This window comes from Lolium perenne, chromosome 7 (assembly GCF_019359855.2).
Source record: "Lolium perenne isolate Kyuss_39 chromosome 7, Kyuss_2.0, whole genome shotgun sequence".
Lineage (NCBI taxonomy): Eukaryota > Viridiplantae > Streptophyta > Magnoliopsida > Poales > Poaceae > Lolium > Lolium perenne.
In genome coordinates this window covers 277,102,779-277,114,834 of record NC_067250.2, presented here as the reverse complement: position 1 = coordinate 277,114,834, position 12,056 = coordinate 277,102,779, and the positions used below count along the sequence as shown (strand labels likewise).

At 46.5% G+C, this 12,056-nt stretch overlaps 1 long non-coding RNA gene across 1 annotated transcript; it reads right to left on the bottom strand.

The window, feature by feature from the left end:
• Positions 1 to 1,813: 1,813 nt before the first annotated feature.
• Positions 1,814 to 3,637, bottom strand: LOC127312589 (uncharacterized). Its single transcript, XR_007858442.2, has 4 exons — positions 3,250 to 3,637; positions 2,923 to 3,160; positions 2,753 to 2,833; positions 1,814 to 2,255 (listed from the first exon to the last, which is right to left on the bottom strand). It is a non-coding gene; the product is annotated as an uncharacterized lncRNA (long non-coding RNA).
• Positions 3,638 to 12,056: the final 8,419 nt, after the last annotated feature.

Sequence of the window (12,056 nt, the reverse complement as noted above, 5' to 3'; positions counted from 1 at the left end):
AGACTCTGTATCCGAAGGTTTTACTGCCTGCCAATATGATTGTCGACAAGCTGGAGAAGGATTCGAAGGCACCTAAAGAAAAAGACACTCCGCAAGGGTGATTTCAGGAATTAAGGTTGTTTGTATAAATGTTATGACTACTTGATCCAAGTGTTAGGATCGTTTATTATTTGGTAGATACATGTATATATATTTTTACCACGTTGATGCCGTTGGCAAATTTTGAAGGAGCAAATCTTAATTGCTCGTTTAGTCGTTCGTGTATTTCGTTGGTCGGCAAAACTTTTGAGTGATCAGCTCGTGTTGCGGGTTTTGCTAATCCCGTTGTATGCGCAACTTTGCCTTCAACCGATGTATGCTTCGACAGCCACTCCCGAATTATTCGGGTGTAATGACTGCCGGTGAGCCCGTTGTTCCTTGATATTTCCGTAAGCAAAATATCGAACGTGGGTTGTGTTGATGTGTACTTCCGGACTCTTTGTGACGCCCCGGAACCGGTATCCTGAGGATTCCAGCGATCCCGCCAAAATCCGCACGATATCGATTCGGAGACGCCCTCCGACACAACATGCGCGACGAATCACACACGTGATGCCAGAGGAATTAACACGAGCGGTAACATTACAACAGGATTACAATAGAGCCCACAAGAGACATATATTACAACAGCGACTCCATCGAGTCAAGATACAAAAATACAATACAAAGATCCAAATCATACAGAAGATCGAAAACGTCCGAGTACGGACAAGATACAAATTGGACTAAGAGTCCTGAAGTTAACGATGGCGTCCATTACCCTGCCCAGGCCAAGCCGGAAGGGTAACCTTGCTAACACCGTCTTCATCGAACATGCCTTCATACCTGCCCGGTTATATCCCGTAGAAGCAGCAATAAGTACGGGTTCGTACTTAACAAGACTTCAGGACGTATAAGCATTCGTCAACCAGTCGTCCTTTGTACTTGAGGCACGCAGGGGACTTAGAGGACGCAAGAGAAACGTCATAGGCAATATGGTGGAGTTAAGCGGCAGCGCGCAAGCACTAAAAACCTATAGAGACACTCTACAACATTCGTCTAATCAGAGAAGGTGAGAGAGCGCATAACTAACAGTTCTATACTCTGCAAACATAACACAGCCGATGTGTTCCCCCTTCGCAAAGAGGTACTTACAAAGGCACTCACACGGTTGTCAAGTTTTAACCAGTTATTATTGCAGTTGTGCTAACTTAATACTCAAGTGGTTATGATTGAAACAACAGGTGTAAGTTGTCTATGGTCGAGTCATACAGCTCCAAGTCGTCCATAACCGCGGACGCGGCTTATCGATAAGATTGTAACCCTGCAGGGGTGCCCAAATGTGCCCACACGCACGATCAACCCACTTACGATAGGTGGATATCACGACACGCACTCTCCTTCACTACAACAATGTCCAGGAAGCCACCTAACTAAGTTAACCCGTTTCGGAGCCCGATCGAAACTCCGACGCGGACCTAGCTGTTGCGAGAACGGCTAAGAGGATCAGAGCCCACTAGATGATGACCTCTTAACAATGCGGACCGCACCTACGAGCGTGCAAGAGACAACGGGGATACAAGGCACTCACGGCTTCCCCAAAAGTAACATCATATCATCCGACCACAAAGAAACATGCTTGCACGCCCGGGAGAAACAAAACAAACATCCAAACTAGTTGTGGCCACTGGACAAGGATGTAGATTCCGGTAGTGGTCGAGGGGAGACCCGGTAAGCATACCCACGTGTGGTTAGAGGGCTCAGTCTCGGAACAGATAACAAGAACTCGGGGTCCTAAGATATTTAGGAAACACAAGTGAGCCGTCACAAAACGAGCAGCTGACCCACCGATGCCTCCGCTAAACAAATATCAACAACTAAAGTAACCATGATTCTTCCCAACATATAATCCAATAAGATAACAACAACGGTAACAAGATAAAACAGCACTAGCATGCACTACGACTCGCAAGGGCAGACTCGATAACCAAACAATAGCCGTAGGAGGTGGTGGTGGCAATATGGGCTGCTTGAGGTAACAAGTGGAAAGGACACGTGACAAGAACGCAACTTAAGGATAGCATGAGGGAGAAGGCAAAATAAAATAGGTGAGCGACTCCTACAGGGACAGGAGTATAGGGGAAATGCTTGCCTGTTAAAGCTTGCCGGGGAACATCCGGAGGACTCGTCGTATCTCACCACATCACTTCGCGTCCCTATCCGTGAAGAAGCAAATGCTGGAACAAACAACGTATGCAAGTCTTACTACTACGGATAAAGAAGATCCAGCATGATCATGATGATATGCATGACATGGCAAGGGTGATGCGATGCACTTATCCAATTTAATCGGAGTCGGAACCCCGGTCAAACAAATTAGGTTGGAGTCGCATTTTCTACCGGCAAAGTTAAGTGTTGTATAGCATGGCATAACATGGCAGGGGTGAGCTACATCAATATTAAATGGAACCGGGACAACATTTATATAATATCCCACATATTCCATATGTTACATATTAGGTGGTAATGCAAACTAGCACGAAATTATATGATGCATGATGCAAACAGATGTATGGATGGCATATTCATGTTCCTCATGTTTTTCTGATCAATTTTCATATAGAACACTTTTTATTTTGAGTTACCATTTAAAAGATATGAATTATACAAGATTTAAACATTTTCTGAAAAACAAAGAAGAGAGAGGGAAGGCTGGGGGCGAACTGGGCCGGACCTGGGCAGCGGATAGCGACCGGCCGCGCTCCGTGCGATGAAGATGCTCACGACGAGTGGGCTGAGGCCCACTGCGGGAGATCTGGGCAAAATAGACCAAAAAGGTGGGATTAGTTTGCAGACTTGGGGAATTGAACTCAGAATCTCCACGTTCTGGAAGAGTAGACGGACCAACTGGGCTGATGCATCTGTTGTTGATCGAACGGAGGTGCGCAGCCTTTTGAACCAGGCCGACGCAGAAGCTCTGGGAAGAACAACCATGGTGGAGCTCGCAGGTGAGCATCGATCTCTCTATTCCAAACGAACCAGGACGCGGGACCTGGCTTCGGGGATGCGCCTCATCGTGGGGAACCTGATGGTGGTGGTGCCGGGTCCAGGGGCTCACCGGACAGCCGCCGGCGACGAGCATCTGCGAAGGACAACGGCGGGTCAACTTCGGTAGGATGGATGGAAAGGAGATGGAGAGGGGCGTGGGGTCCAGGGGCAATAGGAAGTTACCAGGAAGACGAATCCATGCCCAGAAACGACGAGGGAGCACCGTGGCGGCCGGAATTGACGCCGGAGTTCGGCCGGTAGGAGAGGGGAACGGCGAATTTGCCAGGGACTTAGAGAGTCTCGGGTCGATTCCTTTGGGGGGAATGGAGAGGACGACGATGCGGTTCTTCCGGTGCCCTCGGCTTGGCGAGGGGTGGCCTGACGTGACGGCGCCATGGCGAGGTGGAGATGGTGCTGTGAGGCTCTTCCCCTTCGTTTGCTCACAGGGAGGAGAAAAGAGAAAGGGTAGAGGGAGGTAGGTGGCGGCGGCGTGGAGGGGAGAGGGCTAGGGTTTGCTGGGCGCTGGAGGTGGCTTTAAGGAGGGGAAAAGGTGGAGAAGCATGTGCGGTGGTTGGAGCCGAGGACCACAGAGAGCTCACGCGTCGTGCGTGGGAGGAAGACGACAGAGGAGTTTCTCCTCACTTTGCGAAGGGGTATGGGCTAGGTGGAGGGCAAGGTGGGTTGGGCCGGATCGGGCCAGAGGAGGAAAAAGAGAGGAAGGCCACTGGGGTCAATGGTGCGGTGGGGGGAAAAAGAAAAAGAGAGGTGGGCTAGAGAGAGAGGGCCTAGGGGAGAGGGAAGGGGTTTTCTCTTGTTTTTATTTTACAAACCATTTGAAAAAAAATGAATTCAATTCTGTTTTGAATTTGAACCAGGAAAGAGAGTGAGCTTCAAAAACTAGTTTTCAAAATATTTAATTTATTTATGCTTAGAAACAAAACACATATATATTTAAAATTTATTTGCTGGAAAGGTTTAATTATAAAATAAGATTTATGAGAGAGAGATTAAGGTTTTATTTAAAGGAGAAGACAAGGGGGTTTTATAAAATAATTTTATTTTGTCAAAAGCATGGATGATATGATGCATGATGCCATGATGATGCACTAGAAGAAAAGAACAAACAAATCTATTAGGGGTACTACCCGGGGCCGTTACAATCGACACCACTAACAAGGAACCTCGCCCCGAGGTTCCACGTCAACCTAAGGGGGAGTTGGTTAAACTATCAGATCTTCTTGTACCACGTTGACAATCACCCGACCTCGAGGTGGAACCTTCTTCTGGCGAAGTGTTGATCTTCTCGACACCACTAACAAGGATTCATGCTCCATGCTAATCGGTCGACACCACTAACAAGAAGTCGTTGTTCCGTTGTTGATGATGCGCTGCTGTCGAGATCCTCCGAAGAACGAACCTAATAGGTGAGGGGCAAAGATCGTCCAACCCGCGTAGAGACCTAAGACTCAGAGAAGCAGATAAGAGAGAAGACTCAAAACTCGCAGAGATAAGAGGAGCAAGAACAGAGATAAGGAGAAAAATCAGAACTAATCAGATCTATCCAACGAATTTTCAGAAAATAGTTTTGACACTAGACACAACAACGTCCGTTGGCAAGGTTATCCTACAGGCTGGACTAGTGGGGTACCGTCAACCTGAGCTCTGATACCAACTTGTGAGGTACCGTCAACCTGAGCTCTGATACCAACTTGTGACGCCCCGGAACCGGTATCCTGAGGATTCCAGCGATCCCGCCAAAATCCGCACGATATCGATTCGGAGACGCCCTCCGACACAACATGCGCGACGAATCACACACGTGATGCCAGAGGAATTAACACGAGCGGTAACATTACAACAGGATTACAATAGAGCCCACAAGAGACATATATTACAACAGCGACTCCATCGAGTCAAGATACAAAAATACAATACAAAGATCCAAATCATACAGAAGATCGAAAACGTCCGAGTACGGACAAGATACAAATTGGACTAAGAGTCCTGAAGTTAACGATGGCGTCCATTACCCTGCCCAGGCCAAGCCGGAAGGGTAACCTTGCTAACGCCGTCTTCATCGAACATGCCTTCATACCTGTCCGGCTATATGCCGTAGAAGCAGCAATAAGTACGGGTTCGTACTTAACAAGACTTCAAGACGTATAAGCATTCGTCAACCAGTCGTCCTTTGTACTTGAGGCACGCAGGGGACTTAGAGGACGCAAGAGAAACATCATAGGCAATGTGGTGGAGTTAAGCGGCAGCGCGCAAGCACTAAAAACCTATAGAGACACTCTACAACATTCGTCTAATCAGAGAAGGTGAGAGAGCGCATAACTAACAGTTCTATACTCTGCAAACATAACACAGCCGATGTGTTCCCCCTTCGCAAAGAGGTACTTACAAAGGCACTCACACGGTTGTCAAGTTTTAACCAGTTATTATTGAAGTTGTGCTAACTTACTACTCAAGTGGTTATGATTGAAACAACAGGTGTAAGTTGTATATGGTCGAGTCATACAGCTCCAAGTCGTCCATAACCGTGGACGCGGCTTATCGATAAGATTGTAACCCTGCAGGGGTGCCCAAATGTGCCCACACGCACGATCAACCCACTTACGACAGGTGGATATCACGACACACACTCTCCTTCACTACAACAATGTCCAGGAAGCCACCTAACTAAGTTAACCCGTTTCGGAGCCCGATCGAAACTCCGACGCGGACCTAGCTGTTGCGAGAACGGCTAAGAGGATCAGAGCCCACTAGAGGATGACCTCTTAACAATGCGGACCGCACCTACGAGCGTGCAAGAGACAACGGGGATACAAGGCACTCACGGCTTCCCCAAAAGTAACATCATATCATCTGACCACAAAGAAACATGCTTGCACGCCCGGGAGAAACAAAACAAACATCCAAACTAGTTGTGGCCACTGGACAAGGATGTAGATTCCGGCAGTGGTCGAGGGGAGACCCGGTAAGCATACCCACGTGTGGTTAGAGCGCTCAGTCTCGGAACAGATAACAAGAACTCGGGGTCCTAAGATATTTAGGAAACACAAGTGAGCCGTCACAAAATGAGCAGCTGACCCACCGATGCCTCCGCTAAACAAATATCAACAACTAAAGTAACCATGATTCTTCCCAACATATAATCCAATAAGATAACAACAACGGTAACAAGATAAAACAGCACTAGCATGCACTACGACTCGCAAGGGCAGACTCGATAACCAAACAATAGCCGTAGGAGGTGGTGGTGGCAATATAGGCTGCTTGAGGTAACAAGTGGAAAGGACACGTGACAAGAACGCAACTTAAGGATAGCATGAGGGAGAAGGCAAAATAAAATAGGTGAGCGACTCCTGCAGGGACAGGAGTATAGGGGAAATGCTTGCCTGTTAAAGCTTGCCGGGGAACATCCGGAGGACTCGTCGTATCTCACCACATCACTTCGCGTCCCTATCCGTGAAGAAGCAAATGCTGGAACAAACAACGTATGCAAGTCTTACTACTACGGATAAAGAAGATCCATGTAACATCCCATGTTTGTTAATCAAATTATTTTGCTAAGTTGTTCATAAGCATGCATGCATTTGCATAAAATTTGAGAAATCTTACACCAAAATGGTTTGAAACAAAGTTTCCAATGTTGTTGTTTGCTCTATTTAAAAATTTGTGTAAAAGCCCCTTGAAAATTGGGTTAAAATACCCCAAAAATCCTACTTTGTGCCCAGTTTTAATTTTTTCCAATGAAAACCCTAAAGACCAGGGGGGTTTTCGCAAAAATCCCCCCTGTCTTCTTATCCACGCACGCAGGCAGGCTGCTGCCTGGCGCGTCCCTGGCCGCCCGATGGCGCCGGCCGCCGGGATCCTCTCCGCCGCCCCTGGACGCCTTTAAAGCTCGCCGCCACCACGAGGAGAACCCCTGTTTGGCCTCCTCTCCTCTCCTCCCCTTTTCTCTGCAAGCTCCGGCCCAAACCCTAGCTCCGGCCGTTCACCGTCGTCGCCGCTCTGAACCTCCCCGTGCCAAGCCGACGACGCCACCAGCTCCGCCGCAACGCCCCCGTCCTCCTCCACCAAGCAGCGCCCGCCGAGGAGCTCCCTACCGGCCGAATCGGCCGACATCTGCCGCGCCGGCCACCGCCCTCCGCCGGCGATTCCGGCCACGCCCGGCGGCCATTGTCGACCTCCACGCGCGCTCTGGTGGTGGGGAATCTCTGCTCCCCTCTACGCCCTCTCTAGCCCTCCCGGTGCGCCGCCACGCACCACCTGCCGGCCGCCGTCGGACGTCGTCGCCGGCGACGCTCCGGCGACAATTGGCGGGCGGCGCCACCACCAAAAGGCTCGCCGTGTCGAGCTGCGTCCGTTGCCCACACGCACGCGCCCGAATTCGTCCCGAATCGGCCGATTGCTGCTCAACCTGAGAGCTCAAGGTCGTGCTGACGTCAGCATGACGTCAGCATGACGCAGTAAATCGTTTTTCTTTTTCTGTTTTGTTATTTATCAGTTTCAGAAATCTGTATAATTCATATCTTTTTCATATTAATTCAGAAAAAGATGTATAATATACCGAAATGTTCAGAAAAATGAAACCTATCTACTTATGCTATCATCATGCATAGTTAAGCAACTTCAATTAACACTTTTGTTAGAACAATGAAATACCACTTTATGGAAGTCATCGAAATGCAATGTTTTATGCATTCGAATTCCATTTAATTTGACAATGATGGCTTAGGGTTAGTTTCAATAACATCAATATGACATATCATTCATACTTGTATGCGCATTGCATCGATGCCATGTGTTGATTGTTATTTCTCTATTTCTAGTATTTGCTTCTTCGCGACCGATAGAACACGTGACCAAGACGATGAAGGACGACAACACCGAAGATCAATATTGTCCGCCGACAAACAAGTCAAGTACAAGACTATAGAAGATCCACTTTGGTTTGCAGGGACAAAGGCAAGCCCTAACCTGGTTCATCTATGATTTAGAAATGCTTTTATCTGTGGTTCCTACATATCGCATACGATTCAACTGTCTTTTATCGGTAGATAGAGTTACCCTATCTATTGCATGTCCGACCTTTGTAGCCTCGATACACGATCCTTGCTCCTAGCATAACTAGGTTTGGCATGTGTGCGTCGCGAGAGCCTTTATCTCTTATGCTTAGCCATGCTTAGTTTGTTACGCTACTACTCAGGTCTTGATTTGGAGCCGAGTACAATGATATGAAACTAGTATGACAAAGTTGACGTGGTAAGTGTAGAGATGTTGTTAAACATGATTAAAGGCTCAGACGAGAGGCCACATTGGGATGTGGTGGGTTGTTTCGTTTCTATGACCCTAGGAACCGAGTTCTCGCCTCTTGAACCAAGACTGAGCGTACAACCACACGAGGCCCTATTATGGTACCCTCTCGACTCACTAACTTGCCTAGTAGATTCCATGAGTCACATAGTTTGCGTGTTATCTGGACATATGCATCGAAAACGTTTGTGAAAAGGTGCATGGCATACAGGTAGGTAAGCGTGGCCGAGGTGGCTTGGGTTAGAGTCCCTGGTGAAACCCACCTCGCCTCACATCGTTAAGGACCGACTTCGGGACTTGACCCGTTACGGCGGAACAATCCTTAGCGCGTGACTCATGGTCTCGGCTGACAAAGGTAAAGGTCGTGGTCAACCACCCTCTGCCCAGGCTTTCCAAGGAAGAGAGCTAATAATTTGGCATTAAGAGTCGGTTGGTACGTGTGGGTAAAGTTGTGCACCCTCGCAGGTTATGAATCTTTTCGAAAAGCCGTGTCCACGGTTATGGACGACTTGGGAACGGACGTGGAGATCATAGAGAACATGAATCTGATCGTAAAACTTGGAAAACAATGTGTGTTTACGGACACCTTCTTCGGGGGGGGTGGGGGTGATCCGAGGATAGTGGTTCGAGATGTTGAAGATTGGTGGGTACAATATGATGATCAATAGAGATAGAGATGTCGCTCTCTTATCCCCTTTTAAAGGTTACGAGTAGTCGAGCTTCTCCTCTCTCTTGTCTTACAAAGGAAAAGCGGCTTTACGCAAAAGAAGCCCTACAAAAGCCCGCATACCCGCTTTGCTAAAAGGTTGTACTAAGTCTTCTTGAGTCCTGTACTCGGCTTTGCATGCTTTTGTTTCGGAAGAAGTCGCTCCAATGAGATGGTGGTTTCTAGTCGACATCGACGAGTAGCTTAGGGTTCCGGGTGGCAGCACGGAATCTATGGTGGGACGTCGCCGTTATGCTCTGGCCTCTTAGGCCTTTTTGCTATCTTGCTATGTCTATTAGCATAACTTCGCTTAGTTGATTGATGTATGTCGGGTCGGTGACCTCTGCTTGTAATACTTTTGTTCTTCGCTCAGTTATGAGCTTGTATTACTTTTTGAGTCGTAGAGTCACTGTTGTGTTACCGATTCTCTCACTGTAGTCTCTCGAGCTCTAGGTTAGGCTTACGTCAGATGAAGATCTGGTATTTGTCTAACCCTGATCCCGGGGGTGCCACAGGTTTTGGTATCAGAGCAGGACTGCCTGTAGGAAACCCTTTCTACCGGTCGATGTTGAGTCTCTAGTGTTTGTGAAAACTATTTGAAAGCTAAAAGTATTTGCGAAAATCTGATTAGGCTTCTTTTTACTCCTTATCTGGTATCGCTCTAATTCTAAGGTGCCTTACCTTGTGTTGATTTGAAAGTTTACCTATCTCTTCTAATCTTTCAAACTTAGGTGCCCCAAAGGCATGTCGTTTCTAAACCAGTTGACCTAGTGCAGGGTTCTCTAGAGTCGTGTGTGTGTTGTGCACCTCCTCATTTTGTTTTAATAGAGAGATCTCCTTCCATCATGATCTTTCTAGTTTGTGGGTTCCACAAAATTCTGTTCTAGGCTTCGAGGTTTCCTTTCGCCTTGTATGCCTCCTTCTTATTTTCTTGGGTACTTCGGAAGCTAATTATGGCTTCTAGATGCTACATCGTGATTACTAAATCGCAGTGTCCTTTGTGTCACTCATCTAGTAGTTACTCCTTTCTCGGGTTTTAACCCTTGGACTTGAACCTAAGGTCCCAGATTGTGCTGAATTCTAACGAATCTTAGTACATGAAGCTGGCCTTTAAACCAAGATCCATGCCATTAAACACTAGTGTTAATGTTCATACATTACACCGGGATGGTTAAATTCAAATTAAGCTAGCCTTCAAGATTGTGGTTATTGTCGTGTTGAACTGCGGCAATAAAGGTCTTTCCCTTCCAGTAGCTATCGCAGAGGTTCTTTCACTGAACCAAATGGATCACGACAAGAGTGCTCTTTGTGAGTTTCACATCTATGTCCGTGACTCTACCACACGTCCCTTTTCAGCATGAGTTTCCCAAGAGTGTTAACTTGTGCATCTACCTCTCAGGAATTCTGATCCTGATCGTGTTCTTCTTCTTTAGTTACTTTTCGACCTTTGTCTGCTAGTTAGCAGCCAAGTGTAAATGTGCATTGGTGTCTCCAGTGTATATTACTCTTGTGGTTCATCAAGAACTTCCATTTCGGTATGTCAGGAGAAACAAACTCCAGTACCTTGTCCGTTTCTAAGATTTGGTCAAAGTATTGTAATCCGCAGATTAAGAGGCCTTGTTAGCTTCTGTTATGTTCTACCTTAGAGTATCACCCTCTTTAATATCATGAGATCGTATTGTGTATCATGGCCTTGTTGATGAAGTGATTCTCTTGCAAGTCTTTACTCAACCTTCCTCCGAGCTGTCCGTGCTTGGGAATGTTGGGGTGTGCATATTGATGTTGCCATCTAAGATTCTTAGCAATTGTTATTGCTTCGAAATTCAAGGACATTTGTGTCATTCTTAGCAGGATTGGTTCGCCAATCACTAAGCTAAGTTTGACTATGATGCCAAGTTCATTCGTTCAGGCGCACATCTTCGGTCAAAGAGTTAGGTTAATGCCAAAGCTCTCAAGACCATATCGTGTTGCTTTGTAAAGCAAGATTCCCTCTTGAATTCAGTGATATACCGGTGGTTCGTGATATTCTGGATGTCTTTCTAGGAGTATCACCATGTTGTTACATGATCGTGTTGTCGAGTTCATGAGTAAGTTGGTTCTTTGAACTACTTCTTTCTCCAAGAAACTACTGGATACCCTGGACTAGTTAATTAATCTTAATCAACAACTTGGAGAGTTGAAAGACAAAAGCTTTATCCAACTTTGTTCCTTCATAAAGGGATGTCTAGTGATGTTTGTGTTGAAGTCAGAAAGTATTTCCTTTGTGGATATGCTATCTTCCCCATATTTGATTTGAGTTTGGGCTATCGTCAAATCAAACTCAGTTCCAAGGACTATCTTGATGATGCTTATACTCATGGTGTCTCGTCTGAGTATACATTCATGTCCTCTGGTCTGACCAATATTTCTGCTAAGTTCATATAGAATATGAGTCCCTCATTGGAGTATCTTGATAAGTTGTTATTGAGCCCATCGATGACATTCTTATTTTCTCCATGCTTAAAGAGATTCATATTGAACAGTTAGCCTTAATGTTGGAAACTTTTAGGAACCATCTTTGTGTTATCATGAAGTATGTGTTCTAGATGCTGGAAGTGACCTTCTCTAGTTCACGTGCACTTGCTGAAAGATGTCGCCGTGGATCCGAGTAGAGTTCCCTTTGTTTTCCTCGGGAACCATCGCAAGTCGGTCAGGCTTGTGTGAAGTATTCTTGAGATGGAAGGTTGTTACCTCCATTCCTTGAAAAGTTTCTCTATGCACACCAAGCCACTGACTGGTTTGTTCAAAGAGCAGAATCTTAAGAGCTTCAATATCTTCTTTGATGTCCCCACAATGACTCAAAGGTGTTACATTGCAAGTTCATATGCGCGCAATTGCCTTTGGCAGTCGTAACCATATGGATTATGCAATCTGGCTCAATCTTTTGGAGCTTGACATTGTAGTCTATAACTTGAGAGTCTAG